Raw genomic sequence first — 16,688 nt, forward strand, 5'->3', positions numbered from 1 at the left:
CACTAACTGTGAAGGGAAATAAAACTATAAATAGAGTAGAGCAAAAATATCATTTGAAAATAATATGAAACATGTTAAGGAATTTTGCATTTAAGGAATGTAACTTCAATACACTTGGAAATTTAGATGAAATGAGCAATTTTCATGAAAGAAAATTCAGTAATTATACTAAAAATAGACTTAAGTACTTAAGTAAAACAGAAAACCTGAGTAAACTTGCAAATAAATTAAATCCTCCACCTTTGCCCCCAGCAAAACATGCCAGACCTAGATGTTTTTTCCAAGCAGATTCTACCAGGTATTCAAGGAGGAGATTAGTCTTGTCTTTTACAAATTATTTCAAGACTGAATAAAGATGCAAAGTCACATGATTAAGTCTATCAGTGTAATTTTAACATCCACAGCAGTCAGAAAAAGAAACAAAAATTGCAGGCCAATTTTATATATAAACATATATGCAATATGAAGTCCTTAAAAGGACTTAAAAGTTAAATCTAAAATGGCCACACATGTAAAGAAACACATCATGACCAAGTAGGATTATTATTCTTAAAAATGATTATATTCATTAAAAGCCTGGTAGCTCTAGAATTTCCATATAGGAAAGGATTATGGTTCAACAGGAGGGTATAAAAACCACCACCCGGGGTAGTTGTGGTTGATGAGATTGTGAAGGGATTGAAGCTTCCCCAAGCCACTGCTGGCATAGCAATTTTCTTTTTTTCTTTTTCTTCATTTTCCTTCTTTCTTTCTTTCTTTCTTTCTTTCTTTCTTTCTTTCTTTCTTTCTTTCTTTCTTTCTTTCTTTCTTTCTTTCTTTCTTTCTTTCTTTTTCTTTCTTTTCTTTCTTTGTTTCTTTCCTTCCTTCCTTCCTTCCTTCCTTCTTTCTTTCTTTCTTTCTTTTCCTTCCTTCCTTCCTTCCTTCCTTCCTTCCTTCCTTCCTTTCTTTCTTTCTTTCTTTCTTTCTTTCTTTCTTTCTTTCTTTCTTTTCATCTCTCTGAGATTACAACAGCAATTCTGTGGCTAGATTAAATGACTTGGAAAAAAAGCAAAGAGATAAGTACAATGGTAAGATATAAAAATAGCCTTTCTCTAGAACCAATCTACCCTAGAGATATGTATCAGAAAAATGAGTAGACACAATTCACTGAAAAATGCACTATCAATAACAGGAACAACTTCCTGTTTTTGAAAAAAAAATTTTAAAACAAAATGAACATAATGTTGTACATGAAATAGAATAGACCTACATGAAAGAAAATCAATATTCTTCTGTTAGTAACTGATCAAGCCTTGATTTGAGAATCATATATGCTCTTCTCTTGTAAGAGATACAGAGAAATAGGAGTGGTCTTGGAGAAAAACAAAGTTTAAATAATAGAAAATAGATTTCATGAGGTATCCGTAAGAAATCGGACTTTTATTATTTAGCAAGGATTGATAAGGGAGTAAACATTTTCAAGTGTCCTTATCAGTTTCATTTTGAGCAGTTTGTGGCCACCATTAAAAAAATAACCTGCTGCAAGAAGTCATTGACTATAACTAAAGTATTAACTATAAAAGAAAGAGTGTATTTGTGTAATGGTCACCTCTGAAGATCAATTGAGAAGTGTCAACATTGAACATTTATAGACTGCATGAAGTCAGGGCCCCAGAAATGGCAATCTCTAGAAATTCCATTTGGAAAAAATACAAACCATGCCCCACTTAACTTCTGCAAAGAATTGCAACCAGCAAGGTTTATTTCAGCTTTGTATTTCTGAGCTCATTTTTTTCTCATATCTATATCACATTTATCATGACGCTCTTACGAATTTTAAAATCCCCTTTTGAACTAAATTTCTTAACCAGAGCACCATTTGTTTTGAAAATATTTATATATTTAAATGCTATAATAATCCTTCTGTTTCACCAATGAACAAAACAGGTGGAACAAGTTTAGGAAAATAAGATAATTATTAGTTTTTCTCTTAAATAGTATAGTTCGAAGGAAAGAAGGAATAGACAGATTATATCAAACAGCAGGACTTAGCTGTGAAGATTTAATGCATGGGGACTATTTTTCCACTTTCTTTTCTGTATCTTCCCTTTTATATTGTAAAGTTCTATTTTGGTAGATAAAGCTGTACCTATTGTTGATTACGGGTATCTGGACATGGAAAATTGCAATCAGACATAAACCTCTGAAAGAAAGACCTTGTGTTTTGTTATTACAAATCGTCACTCTCCATTATGGGACACCCAGGCAGTGCCATTTCTGTCTAACCTTCTAGATAGTGGAATTTCATGGCTGTTTAATCTTTTAAAGAAACATGAAGACTCCTGAGATTACATTTCCATGCCTTTGTAAATCGTACCTTACTAGTATTAAGATACAAGAGGATGCCTCTTCAAGCTTCATAGCTTGCACCAAATAATTAGTGGTTAATACCATTTTACCATTATTTGTTTTATAAAAGTGGCAAAATATTAAAAGAACTAATTCCCAGCTATGATTAAGGTCAATATGATTGAGCATAAAAATTTGGGGGAAATTCAGAAGAATGTTTGAAATTATTGAAATTGTCTAGTGATATAAGACAGTTTTTCTTTTTATTGAGTATGAAAATGAACTATATGACCTTCTTCTAGAGCAGGGCTTTTCAAACTTGAAACTATCTGGGAGTCTTTTTAAGATACAGATTCTGATTCAGTAAGTCTGAGATGGGGCCTGAGATTCTGCATATCTAACAAGCGCTCAAGTCATGCTCATGGTGCTGGTCAATGCACCAGACATTGGTAGCAAGAACAGAGTGTAGAGGTTTGTAACCCTGGCTCCATGGAGGAGTGATTATATTCTCTCTCCTGGTCTCCCCACAGGAACTACTAAAACTAGAAGAACACCAAGTTCATTCATGGCCCTTTTGTGCATTCCTTGTTGTGGCTAGGAAATTCTGTGTAGAATTTAGATTGAAGAGGATGAGATGAGTTTAGGTGTGAGTTCAGGAAGTGTATTAGGTGGGCCAAGAGCATGAAGTGAATTTAGGGCAACATAAATTCTCATACCCAGAAAATTTCCCTTTGGCCTCTTCTCATTATTCAAACTTTCCCAGGGCTTTCCCATTTGAAGCCACTCTTATTAACCATGTTTCTAGATACAAGTTAACTATCTGGTACATAAGAGACACATAGAATACCCAGAAAATGTCAGTAGAAGTAAATTTGATACAGTCATAATTAGGTTGATGAAATAGTGCCAGAAATTCCATAACTTTGTTTCGGAATAATGTTAGAATAATGTGCTCATTAGCAAAAGAGAATTGCCAAGGAATTCTGAGGTTATTTTGTATATTCTGTTTCCACTTTAGGGTCAGAAGTCCATTGGCAGTGTCTGTTCTGATGTGTCAACAGTGTGAGATATGTGTGTTTGTGGCTTGCTTATGTAGATAAGGAGTAGTGAGGATAACTCTGTGTTGAAAAACATCTCCCCCTTCCAGTCTGCGAATTACACATTCATTTTCAGCGAGTTTACCACACTGTTCTTTTAAAAGGTTTAATGTACTCTTTAAACATCTGAATTACAGTCATTGACATTTTAGTTTGAATTTCTTTAATCCAAACGTTGATTGCCAAGGTCATTTTTACTAAAGAGTAAGAGTATTATTGAAATAATACATAGGGAGTGGGAGGGATATTTATATATCAAGGAGATCTCTGTGGCAGGCCTAGGTGGTATACTTCGGAGAGCTTAAGAACAATTAAAATTTGGGTTTTGGAAGAAGATACATTAGAAAGTGACATAAAGGAGGAAGGACATTGAAGTGAATCTTTGTCCACTTCACAGTCTTTTCTGGTCCTTTGTGCCAATAAGAATGATCTGGGGGCTTCCTCTGTTGTGTGTGGTGGAGCTTCTAATTTAAGACTAAAAGATAACCTGTACTTTATCAAGAGAAAGAAATGGTTGAACGAACTATAATTTTACATTTGAGGGAGGAAGAAACCACCATTTGAAAAATGAGAAATATATACAATTGGAAATGTATTAGAAAGTAATTTGAAAGTGTTAAAGTAGAACTGTAAATAATGAGTGAAAACATTTTTGAATATCTGCACGTTGTTAAGAGTGGTCTTTTAGCTTCAAATAAATATATGCCTAGTATCAAAGCCACAGCTAATTAAAGAAATAGGAGAAAGAAGGAATAATCAGATATTAGGAGTGATCTAAAAAGCAGCAATGTTCAAAGAATTTCTTTAATTCTTATTATTATCGATGCTAAGTATTCCTCCTACATTATGTGATATATAAGTCCATCCATTTGATATGTGCATAGGCTGCTTTAAAAGTGGAATGGGGAAGTAGTGGTAAATGCCACTGAAATGTGGTTTTTAGATGTGGTTTGGGTAGAGTTGAGAGTACATAATAAAAATGATGAATTGACTCAAATCTTCCTTTTCTGTTCTCTATGTTTTAAGCACAGTTGTTTAAATTCCCTGTATAGTTAGAATGCATGCACTTTTAAGAAAGCATTCGCTGAAAGTAACTGGATGTTTTCCACTCTCACATAAATCTGCTAGTAGGTGTTTGATGTTCTTGGAAAGTCAGACGATAGACATTTATTACTATCAGAGGAGCCCTCTAAAGAGCAAATTCATAGTTGTTTAACAAAACAGAGCAATTTAATGAGTTCTAGATAAAGTCCTTTGAAAGAAAATTTTGTTCTGAAAGCTTTTAAACCTCAGGAAAGTAAAGCATATCAACACAATCTACATTTTCTGTGACGGAGATGTATGCTTATTTCATTGAACTGTCATGGAAAACTTATGTATATATTACTTTTAATGACATAATTATACTAAAGTAACAGCATCAAGAAGTGATTTAGAGCAAAAGCTCTTGATGTGAACTTCCTGGGTTCAATCCCAGCTCTACCACTTATCAGTATTTGAACTTGGAATAAGCCATTTGATTACTGTTTGCCTTTGTTTCTTTGATAAGAATGAGGGTAATAATAGTAATTCTTTATTTGTGTTCTTTGGACAGTTAAAGGAAATTCTAAAATACAAGCAATACACATACCAGTATATTGTATGTACTTGTTCCATGTATATATGTGTGTATCTGTACGTGTGTTTACTTGTATATGCATATATACCTTAAACATACAAATAGGGTTTTATTATAACTGTAATGGCTTTTCTTTATACAGTTTCAGGTTTAAATATCTGAAGATTGATACAGAAAACAAAGTCACGTTAATATTGACATTTTCCCTGTCACACTGGAAATCCATACAGCAACAAAGCTTATAGATCTCACATATTAAGTAGATAGTGGAGAGGAAAATACCCTTCAATGGAGATAAAAACCTCACAGTATTTTGTATTCCATTCTCATTCTCTGTCTTAATGAAGGAGAGTGACTAAAGATGAAGAAATGAAGGATTAAAGCATCTCAATCATTACCTCTGAATCACACCAGTGGGTCATAACTCCTGTCTATTCTAAATGCTGATGCTCAAAAGGGGAGGCAGGCCTTCTTTGGGGGTCAGGAGGATGCATAGAGTTGGAAAACATTCCTCAAAATGATTCTCATATGTTCTCAGTTTCTTTCCTATTTGGATTAGCTGCCATTAGATAGTGTCCTTTTCTTGTTCTTCATGGAGAGATGATATTGCAGATAGCACTTGCAGAAAAATGTTTCTTTGCCTCCCCAAATCATGATGTTGGATAAATGTCTCATTCTACTGTGTGGTAAAAGCTAAAAGGTTAAAATGTCTATTTAGGCAGAAAAGTCAGCCTGTAAAGATGCTGCTTTCAATATGTGACCAACACAGCCATGGTGGTTAGTATGGCTAAAAGGAACAGGTGTAACAAATCCAGTTACCAATATTCTGACCAGCAGAAGAAAGTTTGTGCAAATTAGAAAGACAGGGGATTTAGTTTGAAGCCTGTTTTAGGAGATAGCTTGCCAGGAAAAAATAACAACCTTGCAAGCCAGTGTGGCACAAGGCAGGAACACAGGTCATCTGAGTCCAGTACATTTTAATGTACTACTCAAATGTAGAGTGCAGTGAAAGAATAAGAAATGTGATAGTAGTGTTATGCAGAGAAGGGTGTTGGTTCCAAAGAAAATGTCCCAGAGATATTTATATGGTTTTGAGTTGTGTAATGTGTAGGAATTCCTTCATCACTCATACATAAAGAGAAGAACATTGGGCACAGATGGATGCAAGAGCATTAGTGAGGGTCAATCTAATTTAGTTCAGACACTCTTCATGGCTGGAGAGACATTATCACCTCCTTAAGGAGGCAATATAAGTAGCAAACACTTGAAATTAGACAAACTGTTTAAAGTTAATTAATAAAAATTCATTTAGAGATCATCTCACTAGGTACTTTTTTTTAATTATTTATTTTTATTTATTTATTTATTTATTTATGGCTGTGCTGGGTCTTCGACTCTGTGCGAGGAGGGCTTTCTCTAGTTGCAGCAAGTGGGGGCCACTCTTCATCGCGGTGCGCGGGCCTCTCACTATCGTGGCCTCTCTTGTTGCGGAGCACAGGCTCCAGACGCGCAGGCTCAGTAGTTGTGGCTCACGGGCCTAGTTGCTCCGCGGCATGTGGGATCCTCCCAGACCAGGGCTCGAACCCGCGTCCCCTGCATTGGCAGGCAGACTCTCAACCACTGCGCCACCAGGGAAGCCCTAGATACTTGTTTTTAAGTAATTCCTTTATTAATTGAAATAATAACACTATGATTTATTAAGTATATATTATGTGCCAAACATCAGACAAATCATTTAATATAAATTACCTAATTCAACAGCACAACCCTAGGTTTTCATGTGGAACATTCTGTCAAAAAGTTTGATTAGGTCTAAGCTAGAGCTGTGTAGCAAGGATTGAAACCAAGTCAAGACAGCCAAGACTTTTAAAAAATATAATTACTGTTTACCTTAAAATTAGCAGAGTGCCCAGTGCATAATAGAAATCCAGTAAATAATGTGCTAAGTATATGAATAAAATATTATATAGTACCTGTCTTGCAAATAATATTTCAGGTCTGTTAATTGTTGATATATTAACATATGAATAAACAATATAATTTGTAAAATAATAAAGAATGTAAGAAAATACCAATGTACAGTGTTTGTGCATTTTAACAACTTTTATTGAGTGTTTATTATATTTGTGACACCAATCTTGGTTCTGAAGCTTCAATAAATGAGGAAGAAACAGTGTTTTTTCCTCGAGGAGCTCATAGTCTAACAGGGAGATAAACAAGTAAAGAGAGATATGAACAGCCAGACCATTAATAAGCTCTATGCATCTAATCAATAGTTTTGATAATCAAAAATTCAAATAATTAAATTCAGTATGTTCTCTTTAAAACTATGTATGTCTTGGATTGGTGATTACCTTCTTACGTTCCCTGAATTATCAGTAACATTAAATATAGTATGAAATAATAACAGCCATTATGTTAATCAGATGAATTTTATCTGAGGTACTCCAGGCTCATGTGAGATGAAATCAGTTACTCTTTTGTTTAGAAGTGTTTTAATTGCCTCTTTAAATGTACTTCCAAACTGAGTAATGATAATATGTACACTGAGTGTTTTCCATTTTGAGTGTTTTGCCCTCAATACTGGGATCAATAAATAAGTAAATGATGATAGGGAAAAAGCTTATTGAATAGGGAAAAGCCTTCTTGACATTGGTATGGGCAATGATTTTTTGATTATGAACCGAAAATCACAGGCAGCAAAAGCAAAACTAGACATATGGGATTGCAAACTAAAAATTTTCTTCGCAACAAAGGAAACAATCAACAGAGTGAAGAGACAATCTGCTAAATGGTAGAAAATATTTACAAAACATACATCTGATCAGGGAAGGGATTAACATTCAAAATATATAAGGGACACAAACAACTAAATAACAAGAAAACCAATAACCATATTTTTAAATGGGCAAAGGACTTGAGTAGACATTTCTCAAAAAGAGACATACAAATGGCCGATGGATATATGAGAAGATTATCAACACTACTAATCATAAGGGAAATGCAAATCAAAACCACAATGAAATATTACCTCACACTTGTTAAAATGGCTATCATCAAAAAAGACACAAGATAAGTGTTGGCGAGGAAGTGGAGAAAAGGGACCCTTGTACGCTGTTGGTGGAAATGTAAATTGGTACAGCCATTAAGAAAAACAGTATGGCGGTTCCTCAAAAAATTAAGGCTAGAACTACCATATGATCCAGCAATCCCACTTCTGGGTATATATCCAAAGGAAATGAAATCAGGATCTCAGAGAGGTATCTGTTCTCCCATGTTCATTGCAGCATTATTCACGAGAGCCAAGGTATGGAAACAACGTAAGTGCTGGTCAACAAATGAATGGATAAAGAAGATGTGGTGTATATATATACACCACATTTATTCGGCCATGAGAAAGGAGAAAAGCCTGCCATTTGTGAAAACATGGATGAACCTGGAGGACATTATACTAAGTGAATTAAGCCAGACAGAAAGGCAAATACTGCCTACTATCACTTATATGTGGAATATAATTTTTTTTTTAAGTTGAACTCAAATGTAGAGAATAGTGGTTACCAGGAGCTGGTGAGATGGGGTAAATGGAAAGATGTACTTTGTAAAGAGTACAAAGTTGCAGTCATGTTGAATGAATAAGTCTAAAGATCTAAAGTACAGGTATGATGACTGTATTTAATAATACTGTATTGAACACTGGAAAGATGCTAAAATAATAGATTTCAGGTGCTTTCATCACACACAAAAAAATGATAACTGTGTGAGGAGATATGTTAATTAGCTTGACCATGGTAATTTCACTCTGTGTATATGAAATCATGTTGTACATGTTAAATATATACAAGTTTTATTTAAATGGATGAATTAAAAGGATAATAATAAGAAATACATTTTGCTTACATAAAATTAGGTGAGTGAAAAAATTAGGTAAGTGAATGGATAGTTTGAGTTCGATTTACCTCTAGAAAAATAAAAGGACTAATTTAGGAATGGGACTGATTTGCAAAAGTAAAATCAAAGTACAAACATTAAATAATACAGTTAACCCTTGAACAATTTGGGGTTAGGGATGCCAACCCCCGTGCAGTTGAAAATCCACATATAATTTTACAGTGGTCTTCCCCTCTCCCTCTGTAGCTGAGGTTCCACAATCACAGGTTGTATTGTCTCGTATTACTATTTATTGAAAAAAATCCACATATAAGTGGACCTATACAGTTCGAACTGATGTTGTTTAAGGGTAAACTGTATCTGGTTGCTTACTAGATGCCATGTACTATGTTTTTTATGTATATTTTTAGTTAATCTTTACAACAGTCTCAGAGATTGTTAATCTTATTTATTCCATTTTATTAATGAAGAAACTAAGGCTTAGGGATATTGTTTTTTCTAAGTTTATAGAACTAGTAAGTAGAAGAGCCAAAATGATAATCTAGGACTCTGACAATAAGGCCACATAAATTATTTGTGCTTTAATGCCTCTGTGTCTTATTGCTGCCCTATGTTTTGATGGACGTTGTTGTCTTTTCAGAATGATGGTAGTCCCTGATTTCGTATGCAGAATATCCCAGAGGTTTTTCAGCAGTAGGTGACAATTTTCTTCAGATGATGGCATAGATCTATGGTATGGCAGGGTAATGAGCAAAGAAATTCTGCATTTTGGCTTTACATATTTTTATAACAGATGACACTTTGATGATGTCATGTCTAAGGTTTGATGTAAATAATAAGTATGAGAAAAATAGTCCAGTTCTTATTTAAGTCTTTTAATGTCATTTTATACTATTGTATGACAACCCCACTTTTTCGCACATGTACCACGTGCCAAAATTATGATGAATATGAGGTGTCATATGTTTGAATTTACTTATCCGTGACTGTCAAAGTTTTGTGTTTATCATTTCAATTATAATATTTGATACCTCCTATGGGGATTTTTGGATTAAAATGATATTGTTCTAAATGATCAGCTTTTTTTTTTTTTTTTAATACTGAGAACTCTAGAACAGAAGATACAAGAGGCAACCAGACGCAGGAAAAGAAGATAAGTCAGAGCCCATGGATACATAGCATTGACAAAATATTCATGGCCAATTTTGACTCAGGTGTTTTATTGGTGTAGATAGTACTATAAAAGAAAACAAAACGTATGCCAACTTTCTGAAGTTGTTTGAGGAGAGCAAGGGTAGTTATAGCCCTTCAAATTATTATGTTTCAGCTAATATTAAGCAACAAATTAGACCACTAACCCTGCAAATAAGCAGTAAAATAAAGACCATAGGTAAGAATGAAAATTACTATCTGCAACTCAACAAACGTGACTGGAAAAGGACGTAAAATGGAAAAGGCAGCAAAAGGAAATTTAAAGGCAAACGAAATCAGACTAGCTGTTGTGAATCTGTTTTTCATGCGGAGATACTTAAATGGGAGGAATGGCCTTCCAGGCAAGGTTGCTGAGATAATAACACTGAATTTGTTCAAGATGGTTTGATTAGATGGTCTGACAGTAGAGGTTTAAAACTGAAAGAATAAGCTGTTGTAGGCCAACCGGGCTGTTTGCACTTTTTTTTAGAAGTCTCATATCTTTGTTTAAGATCTTGAACAAAGATTATATTTTTCTGCTTTTTATGTAGACATAGCATCAAAAAAAAAAAACACAACCTGTTTGTTTCACATTTTTAGGAGTCGTTTTAACAGCTTACCTCTTTTTACTATCAGCAGTTTTTGCTGTCATATTACTTTTCTTCCTCATTTTATTATCATCAGCCTTATTACAGTACCTCCACTAGCTTCCCTTACTGTGATCTTTAGTATGTGAATGTTTGTGTCATGTGCTACTGTCTTTCATCATGTTTGAATCTTGGCAAAAATTTCTTTTAACTGCAGTATTTTGTAGATAGCTTGTACTGGTCCCATGCAGTTATTGTAATTGTTGGACATAACTGCTATTCGTGCCAATTTTTACTTGGGAAGTTTCTGTATGATACAAAAACTTGTTCTTAAGCACACAATTGGGGAAAAAAAAGAACTAATTTTTTTAAATCTTTAAATAGAAAGTTTTAAAATTTCCATGCCTCTCTTTTCCTGTATTGAATCTAAGCTGAACTAAGATGTTCACACACAAAGGACATGAATTGTACTTTACAAGTTGTAAAAGAAGCACCGAAAAACAATTAAAATGTGCAAAGAAAAAAAAAGATGTTAACAATAAATGAGCTAATGAAATAATATTTATAAATTGGTTATGTAACATAAAACTCTCCCAATAAAATACCTTTTAAATAATTCTTCAGTTTTTATACAGGTATCACGCTAGCAATGAATAGGACAGAACATCAGTTACTTGTCTTCAAACTCTCGTAGTTAGATCCATGAGAGACTATTGATCATATACATATCATTTTGATAGGAAAATTACTACACCCCTACTTTCACAGTCATCAAGGAACATGTAAATACACAATGAACTTAAAAAGGACCAAGACATACTCACTGGATCAATCTGATCTTAATGGAACAATCCATGGTATGTAATGCAACGATGTACAAACATAGAAAGAGGAAGTGCACTGTAGGAAAAGGAAATGGTTTAGCCACTCTTACCCATGTACAGTATGACACTAATCATGTTTCTTGTAGTTAGTTGTTTAGGTGCTCTTTTCTGTCATTAGACTGTGAGTTCTTTTGAAGCAAAGACAATGAGTTATTTATCTTGTCATCTCCTTTACCCGGCAATATATCTAGTGGTAGGAGCTCTGTAAATACTCATTGAATAAATGAATTTTTAAAAATACCAGTTTACAATTACTACTAGTTTTCAGGCAGAAAGTTGAGAGAGAGGAAAAATAATCCTGGAAGAACTAATGGTATTAAGATTTATCTGGGGGCATCAGGCATATATTTACCTTAGCAATATATAGTTCTTAACAATTGGTGTGTGCTTAGTCATCTAACTTTTACCTATTGAGGTTCACTCTTTAATAACACTGTTAATTAAAGATAGAGTATAATTTGAAATGGTAATCATTAAAATGATAAGACTTATGTATTATGACATATAGTATTGTTTTACAAAAAATAAATAAATGCTTTAGAAAAAATAAAAATTATCCATGATGATGCTAACTGTTAAAAACTATTAGGAGCTTGGAAATTTCTTTCTAGATTTTTTCTGGAAAGGTATGTAATGATGTACTATATTATAAACAAATATATAAACATATATAGGATTTTTATATAAAAATTCTATTTTAATAGATATAAAGCCTGATTTTTCCATTAAAATTAACCCATAAGTATCCTTTTATGCAATTTAAATATTTTATAAACTTTAAAAATTTTTATAACATTCCAGAAAATAAAGGTATTTATATTCACCACTGTTTAGTTTGCGTTAGAAAATAAACTCATTGATAGTTATTTCAGTCACCAACTGCAGTTTAAATTTTATTCTGACATAAATCTACATATGTATAGGAGGGCATCTTGGTTTACTAGAAAAGGAATTTCTTTGAGAGTAATAATTTTGGGACTGTCATTTTCTGACCTAACTCCACCAATCCATTGCATAGATTGAAGAGTAAATTCATTTCTCTAAAATGTTTAATAACTATTCCAGTGATTTTTTTTTGCTGGCCATTGCTAAACTGCTCATAAATATTTCTGTACCTGTCACAGAAACAATTTTAAAGTGCTGTTTTACCTTTTAATTAGGTACCTCTTCCACAGCATTTCCATAAACTGGGTCCATTTACACTGTGTTAATACATGTCATCAACTTTAGACAGCACTTTCACGTGGATACCCAATTTATAATTAAGGTGAAAACCTTTATAATCATTCTCTTGAAACTTTAATTCATGATAGTTTCACTTAGAGATCTTAATAAAGTTCAGTAAGTTGCATTGTTAATTATTTCTGCTTGATTACATCTTACCCATTAGAAAAAAAAAAGTTTAAATCTAACAAGAAGAGATTTTTAGTATCCTTATTTTAATATCTGAATAAATCCTTGTTTATTCAATAAGATTTTGGATTCAGTGTATGTTTTCAGAGTTAAATTAGAAAATCAAATAACAGTATTTAAATATCTAAAGCACCAAGAAAAGGAGAACTCTTTAGATAAAAATTACTGATGCTGGTGAAATTGGGATTTAGTTCAGAGGTTATGGGATGGCTATGAATAGGATTCATTAGAGAATCTTCTAAAGAGTGCTATGGGAGCTTCATGGAGGGGTAACTAACAGACACAGACTCTTTAGAAATCTGAGTTAATATGAAGTATATTGAGTCCCCTAGAAAATGGTACCTATGTATTTTGAACAGTATATTTTACCCTTCACTTTTTATCAGTCCTTATAATTTGCTGTCCAGTTACATGTAGTTTTGCAGGGATTTCAATATTGTTAAAAACAATCATGTTGATCCAGAATATTTACACTGATTTAGGGTTTGGAAATCACACCTTGTATTTGCTTCTAACCTCATGGACTTCTTTGTCATGTGTATGGCAAATTCCAGATTTTAATAGATTCCTTGAAACAGTTAGTAATGAGACTGAGAAAGAGAATTTATCTCATGGAGAGGGATCTACTTCGTGAATTTTTGTGCATCTGAGAGCAAAATATAAGAGAAATATAAATTTCAACAAAAGAACATTGTGATTGAGTTTAAAATAAATTTATTGACTAGGAAAATGAACTTCCCTAAGGCATATATCCAATAACAGTCTTATCCTTTTTAATTGTTAGCTCCCCCCCCCTTTTTTAATGTGGAGAGATATTGTATTTTAGAAAGTAATTGAAATAATCAAACTGCATACTTAATATTCTGGAAAAAAATTAAATTTGCCAGGTTATAAACAACTCAGTTGTTACTAATTTTATCTGTACATTTGCAATTTTATGTGCTTTATTCTTTGAGTTTCTGTTCTACTATATGTGTCATATACCTCAAGGAGTTCATTAAAAAGGTCATCCTAGTGCGGGATTTTCTTCTCTCTTTGCTCAAAAGTACAAATTTCACAGTTGGGCACCCAAGTTGTTTTGTATTTTGAACTATAAGCAAGGAATAGCACTCAAATGAGTACTGATTGTTTTTTTTTTTTACAAGAGTATCCAGCCACAGAGGCCTCCAGCATTAGCATCCAGTGTGCAGAAACTGAATGGTTTTATTGCATAATATAGGAGAATTGCTCACTACTGTCTGTTCCTGCTGACAGTCCTGATGTTCAATCTAGTAATATCCCCAAAGCTATTTTTTTTTAAACCCAGTGCTTTGATATTAGCTGTTACTGGGTTCTTGGTTTATGGGAGAAGAAGCAATGGGACAGTTAACATGAAAGAGCTCAGTCTAGGAGGAGTCAATGCAAGAAAGTATGGGCTGAATAAGAAAACCTAAGGTTTGGTTTACTTTTTCTGTTTGTTTATTTCACCAAGATAAGGGCAGCATAAAATGCAATAACCTAGACTTTTGCTCCAACATCAGAGTAGGTAAATAGCTGAGGCATTAAATTTCATTTGCTAAGTTCTTCTTCTATGGCCATCTTCTCTGCTGATGTCTCTAGAATGCTTTAGGTTCCCTCTAGCTATGATGTCTCTCTACAGATCCAGAATACTGACATTACTAGAGCACAGTCCATGTGAGAATTAAATTAATTAATTTGCAGAATTAAAACTATCCCTCTAAATATGCTCAGATGTGAATTGGGCGATTAGGATTGACATGTATACACTGATGTGTATAAAATTGATGACTAATAAGAACCTGCTGTATAAAAAAACAAACAAACAAACAAACAACTAATACTAAACTTTCTTTGGGTTATTTGTATGGAAATATGTTAACATAAATGTTTCAGACATTACATGAAATTTCTAAACTTATATGTTCTGGTATAATGTTATAAGTTATAATTCTAGTTATTACTTTAAAATGTATATCTCAGAAATAACTAAATTTCCTTGTCAATTGCATTATTAAGAACTTTCATCAAATCTTTAACCGTGGTCATTTTTAAGTCTTTTGTCATTTACAGTCAGTTCTGGGTGTACTCTGATGCTTTTGTAAAAATGTTCCTATAAAAGGGTTTCATCTTCAGGGAATTCATGGAAAAGACTCTGACAAGTACAGGTTTCTGGTAACTGACTACAGTGCTGAACTGAATGAATAAGCATTTTCAGAACTCTAATGGAAAACTGATGAATTCATAAAAGTGCTAACAAAAGATCAAGATAAAAAAAAATTAATTACATGGGACTGAGTGAACTGATGAGGATGATTATAATTTTTGTGACTTTCTTTTTGAATAAAAAAAAAATCCTACAAGGACTCAGAGGCAAAAAATATACAAATCAATTATCACTGCAAAGTAAAGGAGCTGTTACATTGGAGGATTACTGGACTGAATGTCAATATTATGACATAGTGTGAGTGTGTTTCGTGTTTGGTAATTGCAATCATTGTTGCTTTTGTTGTGGTCATCCATTTACAATGCTTGCTGTCAGTTTATTTATCTCTTGTAAAAAAAGAAAAAATATATACTTAGATGACATTTCATGCCCAGTTAAAATTAATGTGAAAACTTATAATGCATTCAGGTATATAATATTATAAACAATCTTTTGCACCATTTTTATAAAATTTAGAAAATATTTTAGACCTATAATTTCTCCTTCCCATTGTACATTTGGGGTAGCTGAATAATATAATTATAGAATAACTATATTTTAAAGCCAGATGAGACCTTACCATTTCTAGGACCTTAGTAGGTGGGATAAACTTGATTTCAAGCTATGGCTCAATTAGTGTAACTCTTAATTTTGGAATGATACATTTCTGCTCAAAGCCTTGATTTCTTCATCTTTAAAACTGATAAGATGATGCAGCTACTTTGGAAGGCAGTTTGGCAGTTTCTAACAAAGCTAAACAAACGTATGGATACCAAGGGGGAAGGGGAGGTGGGATGAATTGGTAGATTGGGATTGACATACATACACTTGATACTATGTATAAAATAGATAACTAATGAGAACCTACTGTACAGCACAGAGAATGCTACTCAGTGCTCTGTGGTGACCTAAATGGGAAGGAAATCCACAAAAAGGGGATATATGTATACATATAGCTGATTCATTTGCTATACAGTAGAAACTAACACAACATTGTAAAGGAACTATATTCCAATAAAAATTAAAAAAACAAAAAAAACAAAAAAACCTAAACATACTCTTAACGTACGACCTAACAATCACCACACTTCTTGGTATTTACCAAAATAAAATGAAAAGTTACATCCATACAAAAACATGCACATAGATGTTTATAGCAGCTTTATTCATAATTGCCAAAATCTGCATGCAAGCAAGATGTCCTTCAGTAGGTAAATGAGTAAATAAACTGTGGTACATCCACACAATGGAATATCATCCAGTGCTAAAACGAAATGAGCCAACAAGCCATGGAGGAAACTTAAATGCATATTACTAAATGAAAGAAGCCAATCTGAAAAAGATACATACTGTATGATTCCAATTATATGACATTCTGAAAAATGCAAAACTGTGGAGACAGTAAAAAGACCAGTGGTTGCCAGGGGTTGCATGGGGTACAGATAAATAGGCAGAGCACAGAGGACTTTTAGGGCACTG

At 33.3% G+C, this 16,688-nt stretch overlaps 1 protein-coding gene across 3 annotated transcripts in view; it reads left to right on the forward strand.

Annotated features, from left to right (window-relative positions):
- The window catches only part of CTNNA3 (catenin alpha 3), a 1,789,299-nt gene that overhangs the window by 1,343,281 nt on the left and 429,330 nt on the right, over positions 1-16,688 (forward strand). The gene's annotated exons all lie outside the window — the stretch shown is intronic.

The sequence above is a fragment of the Balaenoptera acutorostrata genome, chromosome 16 (genome assembly GCF_949987535.1).
Source record: "Balaenoptera acutorostrata chromosome 16, mBalAcu1.1, whole genome shotgun sequence".
Lineage (NCBI taxonomy): Eukaryota > Metazoa > Chordata > Mammalia > Artiodactyla > Balaenopteridae > Balaenoptera > Balaenoptera acutorostrata.